At 39.0% G+C, this 17642-nt stretch overlaps 1 long non-coding RNA gene across 1 annotated transcript; it reads left to right on the forward strand.

Annotated features, from left to right (window-relative positions):
- Nucleotides 1–1717: 1717 nt before the first annotated feature.
- Nucleotides 1718–5897, forward strand: LOC121906500. Its single transcript, XR_006098642.1, has 2 exons — nucleotides 1718–2791; nucleotides 4173–5897. It is a non-coding gene; the product is annotated as an uncharacterized LOC121906500 (long non-coding RNA).
- Nucleotides 5898–17642: the final 11745 nt, after the last annotated feature.

Below are 17642 nucleotides of genomic sequence, written 5' to 3' on the forward strand. Positions count from 1 at the left end.
ACACAAACATAATATTGCATATATGCTTCAATAAAACCAACTGAAAATATGATATCTGTAGGCCTACAGATTAAATTGGATAATGAGAAGGAATACCAAAGTCCATAATGTGTCGGCAAGACTGCAATTATTTATCTCCAATGATGCTGCCACTGGCAATAATGGTATATACATAGCATGACAGAACAAAGAGGGAGAAAAGAGAAAGCATGAGAATAGTTTTTAAATTATTTACATTGCTGCATTTGCTCAGGCCTGAAAACATGCTTCAGTGCTTTGTTGTCATAATTGTTTTGACATTCAAAATTGGATAAAAGCAGATGAATGCCATATAGGACCTTTAGTTAAAGGATATGCTCTCAGCAGTGAACACTGTAGTGAGGTCTGTAAATTGTAGGTGAGCGACTTTCTTCACATCTTACCTTTTTTGGAAGATGAGAACTGGAAAGTTCTTTTTGAATTTGCAAACATTAATTTTACATTCCACCATAAACAAATGTCCATATTTTCCCATCACAGTCCTGAAATAAAATGAAAGTACATCTGATGCCTCAGTCTCCAGTAATAACATTGAAATCAATAGTCATGTCCTCAAGATCTGGATCAGCATACCATATCTGCAAATTAGACAGAAATACACTCATATTAATACTATGATGGTCAAGATGGATCAACAAGTAAGTAATTAGAGTTCATACTGTGATTATGAGATATTTTATCTTTTTACATCCAACTTATATTGTTAAACAATGCATTAGCCAGTACAGATGTATCCTTGAAAACATTTTTTCACAATTCTGTGTGCTTTTTAATGTAGCCCAATTTATTATATTATTATATTATAACTTTCTTACACTCATACTCTTAAAAAAAGTTACAGAAGGTCTTGGGAACAGCAGTGTCATAAGCTGGACCTCAACAGGCCCTTTATCCAGCACTTCTTCTCTTTAACAGCCACGACCTTATGTATGCATTTGGATTGAAATGTCCCAGCGGTGGTCCATTGCATTTCAAAAAAAAAAAAACCCAGACTGTAGAGTCGGCTCACAGAAAGTGCATTCCTTTTTGCAGTAAGGATGTCATTCATAGTGCTGAATGCCCTCTCGCACTCACTAGTGGATACAGCAATAGTCCTGACAGCTTTTAGTAGAGGCTCTAACGCAGCAGGTGTATAAGGATGCCTTGATATCCTTGTATTCATGAAACTCACAGAACTGAACACTCACCTCAGCATACTGTATATATAACTCCTCTTTAGGCCAACTTCCAGGATCTTGGACTCTCATGTCATGCATTATCTTTTTGTAATGGTCATGTGATGCATTTTCTCTGATACTGAAATGGGAAGAGGTTGTGCAAGTCATCCGGTATCTCATGTTGTCTGCCAGACTGCAAAAGAACTGACCTGCATATATCTGTCCTAGTCTGCTGTTGACACGCAGGATAACACCCATGAAAGTATTTTCTTCCACAGCTGCACGAGCTTTGGTCACATGTGGGCCTGGAATAAAAACCATGGACTTAAAAACTTGAGTAACTCGAGTTAGCAGCCCGTCTGCTTCTGGCAGTGTCATCTCTCTTTTTTGGAATTGCCAAGAGAGGTCGCTAAACTCTGTGAGTGCATCATACATCAGTCCCAGATTGATGACAAATGCTACAGATGTGAGCACATCATCAAGTCCTTTATATTTTTCCCTGTCTCTGTAATTTCTGCTCATGTTATTTGCTGCTTCTGAAAAATGATCATGAAAGACTGTAATTTTGCCAAACAGTCCATCAGATGGACAACACACGTCCTATCATTAGTAGGCGCTGTCCGACTCATTGTGCACACTGCCCTTACTCCCTCTGATTTTGGGGGAAGCATGGACCAATGAGTAGAGTTTATTAATAAAAAGATCTGAAAATGATTGAGGCCAGAAACTTCCTTGATGACATCACCTACTGCCAATGGTTCAAGCCGATGGTTCAAGCAGTGCCACACAAAAATGTCCGGGAATTTACTTCACAGCTAGCTAGCAACACCTGCTCTCTTGCCCAGCATTAGTGATGCCCCGTCACGACCAAAAGCAACTAGACACTGATCTCAATAAAATGTCTTTCAAGGCACTTCATCAAAGCTTTAGTGATGGCATCTACAGTTGTTCCATGCAACTCAACCAATTCCCAAAAAAAGAGTTTGTTTAGGGATTAGCATTCACTAATGTGTCACTAATGCTGAACATAGACATACAACTAGCACAGATTTTCCACTGATTGTGGTAGATTCATCGATCAACACACACAGTTTCCCGTTATTTTCTGTGATGTGTTTTGTCATTTGTAAGAGCGAATGACATTGTCCACATTAAGTCCCTACAGCTGTTGCAAAATTCAGATCAACCAGCAAGTCAACCAGCAACTCCACCAGCGGCCGGCCATACTTGCCATTTTATTTTTGCTGTTCTAAAGACTCTGGCCGTGCTTTCGTAATCTGATGTATACATAGTCTGTACATGCTTCTCAGTTGCTTCACGTGAAGCACATTTCAGTATGTCAGCAGCCTTTTTATGAGCAAATGATTCTTTGTGTTTTTTTTATCTTTTTCCTGAGGCTTAGTTATACTTATCACAGCCGAAGTGCGTCACTAGACACTCACCCCATTCACTCAATAGTTTCAGTCCTTGTCCACAGTATATTCTCAGAGATTTAACTTTTCTGCAAATCCGGCATCTACGCTTGTCATCCTTCACAATGAGCCAATGGGACAACAACAATCGGTCACTGACTGCGGGTGGAAGTCCATTCATTGGTAAGTATTTGTTTTTTGTAGTAGTTTAGAATTTACCTTGCTGTCAAATAATGTGCATTCCGTAATATTGACCAATATATGTGCAACAGCCGTGATAATGTTAACGTTAACATTAATGTTGTTACATTTATATACAGACTGTTGCCACAGCTCAATTCACAAGTGCATTTTTTTTCAAAAGGGAATTATCTGTTACCTATCAGATGTCTCCTTCCTTTTCAGCCAATAGAATGAGTGGAGACTTGAGGGTGTAATTTAATGTGGTCACATAGCGTTACATCTGCACAGTCATGAATCAATCATGCAATCATGAATTAGAATACTGGGAGAGAACGAGCTGAACGAATGCTTGCACTTATCACTAGTGTTGTTCAAGAAGTTACCCATATAATGCTAATAGACAACCTAGGATCATTAGCGAGCTAGCAAGCATTCATAACTCAAACATATTTAATCATGCACGACTAGAGAAATCACTTACCTGTGGAGAGTAGCTACCAGACGCTTTGACGTTTGATATTTGTTCTCTCCTCATGTTCTAATTCATAATTGCAGACTGCGCAGATGTAAGGCTATGTGACCACATTAAATCACACCCTCTATCTATGCTCAGGTGATTGGCTGAAAAGAAAGGAGACATCTGATAGGCTACAGATAATCCCCTTTTGAAAAAAATTAATTTGTGAATGGAGTTACGGCAATGGAGTCTCAAAACACCCACACACAGTGAAGTTCACACATGACAAGCAGTTTGTAAATGCAGGTTCAACAGTCTGTATATAAATGTCCAAATATATTTTTCATGAAAATTGCAAATACTTTTAAATACATACAGTATATTTGTGGACTTCTATTACATATATTTAATGCAAGAAATATTTGTGTGTGCATCAGAAATACATTTGTGTACCTTTTTTTATATGTGGAGTTTTTTTTACATTCATATATAATGATAAATATTTTGTGTGCACTGACAAATATTTTTGTGGAGTGGAGTCATTTACATATAAATCACAAAATACATTTGTGAATCTTTCTGTGCACAATCATTAATATTGAGACCCATCTGATTCCATACACGATTTATAATGGGAATATCTTATGGCACACCGTGACATCCCTACCCATGGCTAGATGTCTTAGGCCAAATGTTTTGGGCTATACATACGTATAGGAATTGCACTGAAATGTGATTTGATTTGAATAGCAATTGGCATCTGATTTTGATTCCGACAGTTGATGAACTGAGCACCTTGTCTGCTTCTCTAAACTGCAGTTGATGATCTAAGAGTGCTCATTTATGTTTTTGTATATAGTTTTCTGTTTGTGCTGTTCAGCATTTTACTTAACACGATTGTTCTACGTTTGCGTTGTTGTTCAGGCCGCATCTGAGGATACAGGGAGCGACATCGGAGTCATGCAGATTTACACAATCCAAAGAGATGGGGATGAGGAGCCAGTGGACGTGGGAATTGTGATTGAAGGCCATGTCATCATGGGGTTCATCATGCTGTTTGGGCTCATTTATGTCCTTTATCTAAGTTTTCCAGACACCCTTCAGTACACCTTCCAGTTTTTTCAGAAGGTCGTAGTGAATTTGGAGGGGCACAAGCTGAATGCAAGAGGTGAACACCAGGTGACAAAGTGCATTGTCAAGTTTCCTTATCAGGTCTTTTGGGAGTTGTTTTTGTTTTGTTTTTTCACTTTCATCTTCCGCCCAGTCAACAACAATCAATGACCTCATGGATGTTTTTCTTGTTCTGACATTTTGAAAGAATTGACTAAGCTGCACAGTGGCAGGCCAGGAGCTGTAATTTACTTAGCTTTTACATATAACTGCAAGCTTCTGTTTAAATATAAAGATAATTATATGATATGCAGCCATCAGGAGTGGAGTGACTTACTGTAATTGCTCCTCCCTCACGAAATAATGGTTGATGGGGGTTTACGATTGGAATTCCATGGGCTCGGACGAGTGTTTACACATGGAAAGTTTGCCCACTTCACCTCCCCATCCTAACTCCTAGAGTGTGACTCTACCCTCCACCCTTCTCAAGCTGCCATTCATCTCTAATGTCAACTGGCGCGTCTATTTTTCTCCTCCCTGTCGCCTGATTGCATGACTCAAAACTCGGGTTGAAATGGACTTAAATACGATTCAACACACTGTGTAATTTCCTTTGATTGTGAATGGCCAGAACTCTCTTCATGCTGCAAGTCACATTTTTACAGATTAAGTTACATTTAAATGACTATGGATATCCTTGTTAGTTATAATCAGACTCTCTTAGTCAGTGAATGCTTTGTGATTTCTTTTCTTTTTTTTTTTTTTTTTTTGTAGCCCAAAAGTGGTCCATGTGTTTCTGTTAGCAGCTCTGATAATACACCAAAGGCTCTTCTTCAGTGTAAATGAGCAATTGCAAAACTGTGTCCTTGTTTGAACTGACCATCTGTACTACAGGCAAAGAAAACAAAGCTGTACTGCTAGTGACAAAGCAAAGTAGTAGGAATTTTTCATTTGCCATCTTGGTTGCTACATGGCGATTACAGGAATTTCTTTTCTGCTTTTTTGTAATGATGGGTTCAAGGCAAATGGCTACACTACACTTACACAAGTACTAAATATAGGTTTGTGCAGTGCACTCTTAAAACCACCCAATGATATCCCCTGTTTGGAGAGCAGTGCAAATCCTCCACCTTCATAGCATCTTTGTTGTTTGTGGCTCTGGGGGATTTGGGATAGATGGGCGTTCATTTTTCAGCAGTTATGGAGCTGTTGTAGGAATGCTTTTTCCAGGGCACTGGACAAGGAGTAACACCCCTCTTAAATCGTTCTTTGAAAGAAAGTTATTAGCTTGCTGTGTGTATTCAAGTATAGATGTTGAATTGAGGATTACTGTCCCATCGATGATTTTGATGTTTTCTTGGTTCTAACATTTAAAAACAACAGTGTAAGCTGCACTGTATAGATCATGTCGGAGATTTACTTTCATTTCCTGCTCAGTCTGTTTCTTGATATTTGTTATCTGTAAAACAAAATAAATAAATAAATGCAGGCACACTTGTGTCATGGATCATTATTTTCAATAAAAATACCTCAACTAGGTTTTGTCTCATGCGTGTCTTAATGGGGAATCAAATGAAAAACAATTTTACCTTATTATTTAATTTCCAGTTAATTATAGTAGTTTGAGTTGGACAAACGTAAATCACTTTAAGAGTTAATGTAATTATTTTATTTTAGCTGTATTTGATAAAATGACTTAGACTGACTCTATTAAATTATAGTGCATGGATGTACTTGGTTTGAGTTGGGGCTACATATATTTATTGGATGGAAATCCTGCCCACAATTAAATTGAGTTATTTTTTGAATGAACTGACTCAAAACATTAACACTAAACATGGATTGATGTGTTCTTTAAGGTTTAGAGATATTTGATCATAAATGATTAGATAAAACATGTATTTCTAGATACAACAGTGTTAAACAACATACAGTAAGTGCCCTATTGTAGAAACGATTCAGGATCTATGTCAGTGCTCTCAATAGAATAACCTGAGAAAAAGAACGTGGCTACATGCGCCTCAGTTACGGCACAGACCATGGTTGCATGACTTTAATTACATTGTCTGTTTGGCAGAGCAGTGGCACATCAATCTTATCTGTTCAGCTGCATGCAACAATCCTAAACCTCAACAAAAACCTCTCAGATGACACCGGGCCCACAGAAGTACAGCAGATATTCTGCTCTCTGTTTTGTCATGAAGAAGTTTGAATCATTTTAGAATCTGTCTCAGTCTAATCTGAACTCATCAAACTGTCTTTATTAAGGGCAAAGGTAGAAAACCAAATGTACAAAATGTCAATATTATGTGAATTGTTGTTGAATTTTAGATTAACATTTGCATTATTTAAATTTACCGGTTTAGATTTACATAGCTAAATAAGGAAAGATTATTGATTATTGACACACACAACACCCTTGAGTACCAATACTTATTAGTATTATTGACATAGTGCTGCAGACTGCTGCATCACTGTGATACCCATCAACAGAATATAATGAAGTGACAATTAAAAAATATTCCTGTTCCCAGACGGGCGTTTTTGTTTGTTTTGTTCAGCATTACAAATTGGGCATTAACAATGTGCGATCAAGCTTGACCAGAGATAAGGCCAACTTTATCTTCAGCTCAACAAACAGCAGGGTAAAGCCAAGTAGGAGTGATGGATGGTCCTTCCTAGCTTCTCTTGTTGTTTGTTTCATCCCTCGCTGTGTTTAAAAATGACCCTTCAAAATGGTACCAAGGGTGGAAACTAGTGTTCTCAGCTGCGCCGAAGGAGGATATGCTTGCTTGGGTAATCCTTTACCATGGCTTTTACATGGGCCTTTCTTGCCACCAAGGCAACCCCTCAAACATCAATACGCTATCCCCTTTGGGTAGGTTCAGTTGATGGCTTTCCATCCTTGTATGAGGGCTTGCTGGCAGAGATGGAAGTGCCATGGGAATACACTGACATTGATTTCTTCATCCCAATGCACACACTGATGTATTGACTGAAGTGGCGACCAGAGACATTCTTTTTGCCACTGTTTGGTGGAGCTGAGAGACAATGAACAGAAATTTATCAGACTAAGCCACCAAGTCAAAGGCCATATTCATTTCATTTCAGTGCAGCACTGCCTTCTTTCTGGGTTTCTTTCAGGAGAAAAAATTCTGTTTTTGTCTGTGAAATGTTGCTGGAGTCCTTTTAAAAAAAGAAGTCTTGACTTACTTTTCAAGCTATGATGACAACCAATGTGATTATGCTGAGGGGTGCCTGAGCATAAACAGTAAGGCCTGCTCTTGTCTGCTGCACTTACTTTCATTCACTTGTAGTCAGCTGCTCCTGTTTAAAATGGCTATAGACTCTTTGAGGGGGAAAAGACCCACAGATAAAGCTTTGTGTAGTCGGGGGGTTGGTGTTCCCTCTTTCGTCACACTGAAGAGTCTCTAATGCATTTGGAATCATAATTCAGTCATCGCTTGCTAATGATAAGTCATGCACAGCGCAGAATTCACAGACTGCAGGATGTTAAGGCATGTTTGATGTCTCCGGAGTAATATTTTGCAGCTTGTTGTCACTGCGCGGCTAAAATAAACATGCTCTGTTTCTGACATCTGTCAAAGTGAATTATACATCTTGAGAAGAGTTGCAGAAGTCACAATTCTTCTTCTAGGTTTACAGCGTTGTTGTTTGTAATAATAAGTCGTGTGTTTTTTAGTGCCTCACTGGAATCTGACTGATACAACACATGCTCTTAGGCAGAATACAAGTGGAAACACACTACAGCTGCTTCCTACCTTCAGGTAATGGAGCTGATTGTGTGTGTGTGTGTGTGTGTGTGTGTGTGTGTGTGTGTGTGTGTGGTAGAAGGGACCTTTTAGCAAGAGAAATAATCATGCATACTTGATGATATAATATCAAAATGTAAACGGTAGATTAATTGTATTTCTTCACTCATGACCCTTTATCAAAGCCTTGAAATTCAAATTATTATTTGAAATGCACCAGTTCCTATGATAAGATATGATAGATATGTAAAGCATTTGCATTATATAATTTCAGTTCTTCCTGCAAAGGTGCTCGTCACTGGAAGCATTGAGGTCGGCTTTGTGTCTGTTAAATGCAATGAAATAGCTCGGAATTGTATTAATGGAAGTCAGCCACACTCCCAGCAGCTCGGGACAAGGTCAAAGTCGAGGCTAGCACCTTTGAAATTGATTTGACAGGGATTCATTCACATGGAGCAAATGTGTGCTAAAAAATGCATGCCTCCTGATATTTTCAAATTATAAATGTTGAAGCCATAGTCACCCGTGACACAGAGGGAAAAATATTCACTTCAAGGTAGAAACACTGTATACTGTAAATACCTCCATCCAAATTACAGATGCCTGTTGACAAAACTAGCACACTGACCTGCTGTCTTACACATGGAAAAAAAAAACCTCTATACATTATTGTTGACTTTCAGTTTTCTTTTTTATCTTTCCAAAAAATGTTTTAAAGTTTTCTCTCATTTCTGAAAACATTAGAAATATAAAAAACAATAGAATTCCTAATAAAATGAATCACTATGTAAATGAAGCTGCTAGTTACTGAATATATCAGGCCTTTAACAATTCTCAAGTTTTATACGTAATATTTATACTAATATTTACACTACACAACTGTACTGTACACTACAGAGGCTTTGGTTTCATGTTCTTACTTCATTACTAAAGACACGCTAGCTACATGTCATATAGAAATATATTAATATAGTAATTATAGTAATAAAAACAAAATCTCCAACATTTATTATAAAAAAAACAAGACTTAAGAGTCTTCAGCTGCTCTCAGTGAGGCTGTAGAAATTCATTTTAAAGAGATGGAAATAAAAGTTGGGATCCAATATTTGTTTTCGGTCTTCAGCAGTCATGGTGAAGAATAATGATCTTTGACAACCCATATCAGAAGGGTTTATCATGTCAGGGGCATGAAAGTTTTAAGCAGTGTGCAGTGGCAGTATCACTTTGTTTATATGCATGAGGATGGCTTAAGCAGAAAGGTCATCGTGTCAAGTCTTGTGAGATTTTATAACATCATATGTAGTGTTGGGTGAGTAAAGATGTGGAAAAATGAGCTTGAAAGATGAAAGAAATATATTTGTTTTGTCTGAACATTTATAGTCATTAATTATTTATAATATGTACAGCACCTGTTGTCGTGTCTGTACAGTTAAAACATCACTAGTGTTTTCAGCAGTGTTGCCATGCTAATATTTGCTAATCAGCAGAAAGCACAAAGTACAGCTGAGGCTGATGGGAATGTCCTGATGATGACTCATCCTCTGGAGACCGTACATGTCTTTTCAAAATTGCTTAGCGATCCAATAATGGGACCCATAATTGTAACGATCATCTCGACCTCTGCCACAGCTCAGCCGAGTGTACAATGGCACAGACTCACTCTGAGGCTTTGCCCGTAAAGAACAACAAACAACTTCAGTGTGAGTAAACTCCAAGGAGATCAAATGCACATTGACAGTCAGGGCTGTAACCACAGGAAGCCTTCCAATATTTTGAGGCCCTTTCACAAGCAACTTCTTTAACTGACAGTCAGAGCCCAGGCAACAAGCCTGGATTGTCATGACTCTGGGATATTCAGAGCCCAACATCAACTCTTTCTAATCCACGCTGAGCTTTGTGACCCATGATGCAGGCTATCAAAAGTGCCTGTTATGTTCATGGAAAATTAAAATTTAAAAGTGAAGCAACAACTTCAGAAGTCATCAACTTCAGAAGGCTTCTGGAGTAAATGCAATAACCCTCTTAGCTGGTGTGAAATTGAGCTTTTGAAAAATGTTTTATAAAACCACTAAGTAGACATTCAACATATATGTAAAATATGCATAACAGGATTTATAGATTATCATATAAAATATGTAACATGTTTGTGAATTTTTTTGACCGTGGGTTTGTCCTTGATGTTTGGGAGCTTCAGAGGCTTCCTGGAAGGTGTTCTGTGGTCTCATGATACCTATTTGGCAGAACTGGAGTCCACATGCCAAACATCTGGGCAGGTGGCATCCCGCCACTCGGCTAATAGCAGGCCAGATATCTGGCCTGTCTTTGATGTGCAGACAGGGATTGCAACGGTGCTCTGCTCTCACTCTTAATAACCTGGTATTAAAGGGGCATCAAATCATCTATAATCTTTATCGACCCCTTTTAGCGAACAGTGGGAGTTGCAAAAACAATGATAGATGAGCCCAAAACACAGAGAAGCAAACTAACTTATGAGAGCAGAGATCCAAAAGAAAGGTCTAGTGATGAAGTGATCTGTCACAGTGCTAAATAGTGGAATGATTTAACTGCAGCATAATATCAGTGCAAGGGTGTTTATCTTTCATTACTGAAATGGGATGCCAGTCACTCATTTGTAGGACAATACTGCTGGTGTGTGTGTGTGTGTGTGTTCGTTCCAGAATAGAACAAGCTCCAGAAAGTGAGTTTTTAATGCCAGAAATGTCACCACCTAAATTGTAATCATTAATTCACTGACATTAATCATCAACTCTATCAGTCCCCTGCAGATACACTGTGCAGAAACGTGGTCTTTTTGTCCGGTAAAAATTCTCTGTATTGTGCCTTTGATCAGAGTCAGTCAAGGACAGGATCAGTGCTTTACGGTTTTCAATTCCTGTCCAATGTGCCGGCCCTTTGTTCCCTCTCTGCATTATCACCTTCTTTAACTCGGCCATTTGAGAGGACTGTGATTAGAGACCAAATTATACCGGGTGTGTTTAGGTGCGCAGTATAAACCTCTGTGTCTGCCAAACTTCCCTGGGCTCTAGCTTTAGATCCAGCTTAGTCTAATGGACTGTGAGATCTGCTTTTGACTCAAAACAAGCTCTTTCGCCTGAGCAAAAACACTAATCAGACTTGTTTACTTGGATGATTTATGTAGCATGAAAAACATGAATCCCCATGCTCATAAATGTTACACGGTTGAGAGGCAAATATTGTTTCATTGTTGCGCTCACCAGAAGGGGAGGTCTGGATAAGTGAGCCAGTAAGTGGGTAAGTGTGTGCACTTATTGCACCATCTTGTGAATAAAGCAAGTGTTGCATGTCATTAGGAGTCCCAGGACATTAGACATGTTACACTGGGAAACAACAAGAGAAAAAAAAAGTATTTATTATTATCTTATGCACCAGCTACATTTTATAAGATACTTCCAATCACAAGCATTTATATATGTTGATACATGTGCTCAGTTATGAATTACTTGTCACAAAATGACAAGAGCTAGCAAACAATATTTATTTGGATGTGTATCTCTCACATCCTTGAAGGCACGTCGTATTTTATATTGATGATTGATGTCAAGAGATAGTAGATCCTGCTTTGCCTCTCCGGAAGTTTCATCAACCCTAACACGTGGCTCCATTCCAACAGATATCATTTCCCCAGAGTTCCCTGGAAAAGAAAAACAACCAAGCAGGTGTCTTGGTTATGATGAATACTAAATAAAAGGTTGGCCAAGGAACTGTGACGGCGTTTCTTCAGTGGAAGTTGGGTGGGAGTGTTTTTGTGTTTTTTGCGGGGCGGGTGCCAGAATCTGAGAGAGGCAGAGAGCGGTGAGAGAGATTGAGAGCTTAGGAAATGAAATCCTGTGTTAATGACAGAGGTACCTTAATTAAACCTGAATATCTAAATGACTGCAGAAAAACAAAGTCGACAGTTAGACAAATGCCTAAGGCACGATGGTTTGCCGCTGCAGTGCCCCGAGCAGATCTTTCCTCGGATATACCAGCGTCTTCCGCACAGAATGACTGATCAGAACTGTGGGCAAATTGAGGTGAAGTGGAAAAGTAAGGCACCAATATGCTGTTTTGCTACCTTGAGAGTCCCATTAGTTCATACATTCAGCATGACTGTACTGTACCCCTCTCTTCTGAGCTGTGACCTCAAGCCATGATTCAAGGTCTGGAGTGGAATAAATAGCCTGAAATTGTTCCTAAACCACCATAGGCTAGAAAATAACTATAGCTTAACCAGAAGCTCTTTTGGGGTTTGACTGGGTGGATCCTGAATGACTCAGATGACCCAGTGTTTGACAGGACCCCTAGAACATGCTACATTTATTTAGTCAGAGCTGTTTTTGAGCTATTATAAGGGTGACTTAAAGTTTCTTGAGTGTTCATCACCAACCAGGTTGACTCATTTAAACGTAGATAAATGGATAATGACAACTATTGTTCCATTACATCCAATTGCAACATTTGAGGTCAAGAATTACTTACCATTTGGGTTGGACCCAGACATCTCTTAGCAGCAGGGATTGATTCATCTCATTTACACATAAAGACTAATTAGGGATCTGTCTCTCTGCGGTGATCCAAATGAATTATCCCAATTATGATGGTAGTTTCTAATCACATTTATAAAACAGCACCTTTATGGGCCCATGGCTGTGATGTTAGTGCAGACTGCACTCAAAGGAAGCTTTCTCACATCTCTCTGAGAGTTGTGAATGTTGTGGACTATTCTATTTGTGAGTTGCTGTATTGTGCTGGAGAGCCTGTCCATTTTCAGCCTCTTTTTCAAGAGCATCTCTTGTGCTCCATTAGCTGAGTATGCTCGGATATGCGGAAGAAAAGCAGCATGGGGGGGGAGAAGGGGGGTAGGACAGAAAAAAAATGGGAGTACTAACATTTGAAGAGAAAGAGGTTTGCTGAGTGCACTGCTCTGACTTTGGTGCTCCACTTATTTTCTATCCTCTGTCGGAAGAGACCAGAGAGAGGGCAGCGAAGGCAGGGAAGAGATGAGTCAGAACTCCTACACTAATGACTGAGACAAGCCCTGCAGGTTTATACCAGGGTTCATTTTAATGTATAGTATTTACTCAAAGAACAAAGCAAAATGTACAGGCATACCTCAAATGGTCAAGTCAGTCCATCACCTTGTAGTGTAAGTGTACCTCAGTGTTTGATCATTAACGCGGTTGGTCAGTTGCAAAATTAAATCAGAAAATATCATATTAATCTGAATTACAAAGTATTTACCTCACTTGAATGACTGTATTAAAAACCACCGTTCAGATTCAGCTTCTTAGTTGTCTAATGAAGGTTGAAATTTATACACAATAACTTTAATGTGTTGAATAGTGATCCAAAGCTGGTAGGGGGGGGGTTGGGGTGGTTAGGGATGTTTGGCAGATTTGCATTTACTCCCCACTGTACAGTATGTAGAGATCTCTAAGCGCTGACCCATGATAAAAGTAATCTGCCTGACATTTGATTGAAGATTATTTATAATTTATGCAGCTTAAACATGGTGCATGCGAAGAAACAAGATTTAGCAATACATTCTTATCACTTCTTGTCAGTTTTTCAGACATGCATGCTGAGTTAACACATCACTATGCCTGTGAAGATTCTCAGTCACCCAGATCGCGGTAAATCCAGAAGGGCTGAATCACTTGCATTAGATTCTCGAAGACATTTTGTCCCTCATTCAAAAGGCTTCTTCAGTTCTGACTGACTGGAGTCGTTTAACCTCTGTAAAGTCATTAGAGTCACGCGAGTCGAGTTTGACTCATGTGACTCTTTGTGTTAAACTGCCTGGGAAAGGGATGTCAGGAGTGCATTGTAAGTGGCTGATAAGTGGTGTCGTAGACCACCTCCTCTGTTGAGTGATGGTTGTTCAAGTCTGACATAGGCGGCCTCCTTCATTCCTCCTCACACATCACCTGGCTTCTCTGTCCAATATGTGTACTGTTGCTGTCCTCAAAGGAATGTCCCTGGTCCTTCATATGTACTGTAAATAGACTTGACCTGACAAGTTGATGCTCATGTGTTAGGCCACGTGCTTGTGAAGCGGTTGTTTTGTCTCCTCGATGTATAGCTCTGCGCATTCCTCGCTGTATTGGACTGCAAATTGCTTGTGTTTGTGTGTGTGGTCTTTAAGGTGTGTGTCAGTGTGTTGATGGGTTTTAAAAACATAGGGATACAGTGCTTGTTTCTCACATACTTCAGCCACATATGGAATAACAATATTGTTGTGATTGTTCTTCTTTTCTTCACCACCTGTCGCTGTGGTTTTCATACTGGGTTGTGTTGTTCTGACAAAGGCTCAGTTTTGGTACCCACAATTTTTTAGGGTTTCCTTGAGGTGTTTGTACCTGTGTGTACATTCTTCAATGTGCACTGCCCAGTCCAAGAAAGCCAAACTTTTGTCTCTGATGTTCTCCTGTGTGAACGGAACTGATGTGTTTTGTGAAGGCGTGCACTTCCTGGCTTTTTATTGTGAGCCAGGTGTCGTCCACAGCTAGATGCTGTTGCTTTGAAGGAGCTCAAGGCTCTGCTCTCTACTTCCTCCATTTTATCCACAACGTGGGAGATACTGGTGAACCAATGGCACAAGGCTGCTTTGTCTGTAAAAAAACCCTCATTGTATTTGAAATAGGTGGCATTCAGACAGAGGTCAAGCAGGTCACATATTTGGTCTGGACTGAGGTTGGGTCTGTTGTCTTGTAGAAGCCCATTCCTTTAAATCTCCACTGCATCAGTAGTTGGAATATGCGTGAAGAGTGAGGTAACGTCATAGGACACCATGACTATCTTTGACCATCTTTTTTTCTTCTACCTTTTAAGTGAGATCACATCCAGTTCAGTGTTGCTTTATTATATATTTTTTTTGTTTATCTATTTGCAAGCATGTGGTGAAAAGTGCAAAGTGTGGTGATGAAGAATTTCTGTAGTGAGAGTGGGAGAGGGAAACCATCAGTTCAGAGAGCGAAGTTTTGTGTCGTGACACCAATGAGAGGATCGTGTGCAAGGGTGAAGGGAAGAAATGGGATGCAGCATAAATGTGGTACCTGACTTTGTGCCCTGCACTTAGAGGCTTGATTTTTTTTTTCTTTTTTGAAGACACTTTACACTCAGTCTTTCTTCTTCTTTGTTCAGAAGGAACCTTACAGATGAAGACATCACATCCTTTTTGTGTCTATCTTGTAGTGCCTGTTTGCAACAGCCGTTTTGACAGAAGTGAGGTGTTTCCTTGAGTACTTTTCAAGTCAGCTGTTTTACTTTCTTTTCATTGTTATGTCCTCTTTTGCTCCAGTGCAGGTGCATCTGTACTGTCTCAGATGCATTATGAAAGATTTATGCATTGCCATGTCTCTTTATTTGTTTGTTTGTTTGAACATTGAAATACAAATTCCAATGTAACAGGATTTAATTAATTATGTGCCAAACAGTGCAGATCCAAATTAAAAGCATTAGGTTCCATACTGCAGTTTGCTTTGTGACAGTTAGAAAACACCAGCACATGTATGAAGGAAGGAAAATGTGAACCATATCATACTGTTCCATCATGTTCCTGGATTGTGTTGAAATTACATTTTGGTCATAGCCTATGCTGTTTATGTGTAATAACCATTTAGTCATTTTGTCACATATTACATTTTTCTTAAAACAAGAAAAAACATTTCCCTCATTTAATAGAAATATTACAGAAAGGAATATCTTGAAACATGACTAGAATGAGTAATAAGTAATAAGTAATAATAAATAACTGCACTAGAGTCAAGAAAACAATTCTGGATTGTCTTCTTGTAGTTGATATAAGACTAAATCACTGGATAAGAGGGTGATTTTTGCACTGTAGTACATTAATTCATATTACTTTTGCACACACCGTTGGTCCTTAGAAAACATTCAGAAGTATCGTGTAAATATGCAGTTCATGTCACATTGTGATTCGATTCATACTACTGAGAGGTTGTAATGAAGCCATTAAATCAAGGAACGTTCTGTCTCAACCTTAAATCTGCATGAGCCAGCCTTAATAGTTTTTAACTGCCAATCAGCGTTCTGGCATATTCTACCAACCTCCATAAATGAATTCAAATCCTCCTCCTGCCTTATACTTGGAGAGCTACCCGATGACATGCAGCCTGCCTGGAAATGGATGTCCTCTGAAGAAGCACTGAAGTGATTCCTGCAGGTTATTTAAAAGGAAAAGTGCCGTACGACTGCCAGATCACAGTCATGAAGAGGTTTTGTCAGGGTTTACCCCACTAGGGATTATGAATTACATGGTAAGGGGTTGGTCTCTTAATGCATTTAATGTGGAGAGACGGAGAATGAAACGAGGCACTTAGGGAGAAAAAACACTGGCAAAAGACACATAATGTCTTTTGCCAGTGTCATAATGAATTCACATGTAAGTAATTATAGTAAGGTCATAATTGGTGAGATACAGTATATGCAAATGACAGTCAGGCATCTTTCCAAAATTTGTTGCCACAATAGACAAGGGCTTCATATTAAAGGGCGGGTTCACAATTTTTCCAGTGTGTCTTAAAACAACAGTCAGGAGCCGAAATGAACATTGAAGATGTTTTTTTCTTGCCGTAATCTTTCTTGCTGTTCATACTGACCATTAGAAGATCCCTTCATTATGCATTTATAATATAAGTGATGGGTGCCAAAATCCACAGTCCTCCTTCTGTGCAAAAACATGCTTAAAAATTTATTTAAAGCTAATATGAAGCTTCAGTCAAGCTTCATGAGTCAAATCAAGGCAATATCTTTCAACGTTACAGTCTTTTTAGCATCAAAGTCCCTCTTTCTGTTACTATACTTCCACCGCAGCTCAACGGTGAAACACTTTCTGAGGAAACACAAGGAGGAAATTTGATGCTAAAAAGACTGTAAATGTGGCAGATATCCATTTGATATGACTATCTCTGACTGCTGAAGCCTCACATAAGCTTCAGTTCAACCTTTAAATGCATTTTTGCACAAAATGACTGTGTGGACACACTGTGGATTTTGGCCCCAATCACTTACACTGAAAATACATTTGAAGAGGATCTTTTAATAGCCAGTGTGAACAGGAGGAATTATTACAGCGAGGAAAACCTCTTTCAGTGTTCATATGGGCATTTGACTGCTGTTTTAAGACGGACTTCAAAAATTGTAAACCTACAGTATCCATTAATGCATTTATACTTATTATTTTACTTTCACTATCTCTATGTGAAATTTATTTATGTAGCCAGAATCACATATTTATCCTACAGGCCTTTACAGGGTGAACATACTGTACAACACCCTCTAGCCATAAACCTTCAATTCGGACAAGGAAAAACTCCACACAAAAAAACCTTTCATGGGAAAAAAAGGGAGGTTTCTCTTGGCACACATGGCAGCTTCATTATATTTTGCCCAGAGCTCCAGAAACTGACCAGCACTCATATTATACTGTAATGTCCTTCCAGTTAGTTTGTGGTAATTTGATTAAACA

This window comes from Thunnus maccoyii, chromosome 11, assembly GCF_910596095.1.
Source record: "Thunnus maccoyii chromosome 11, fThuMac1.1, whole genome shotgun sequence".
In the NCBI taxonomy this organism is placed as follows: Eukaryota; Metazoa; Chordata; class Actinopteri; order Scombriformes; family Scombridae; genus Thunnus; species Thunnus maccoyii.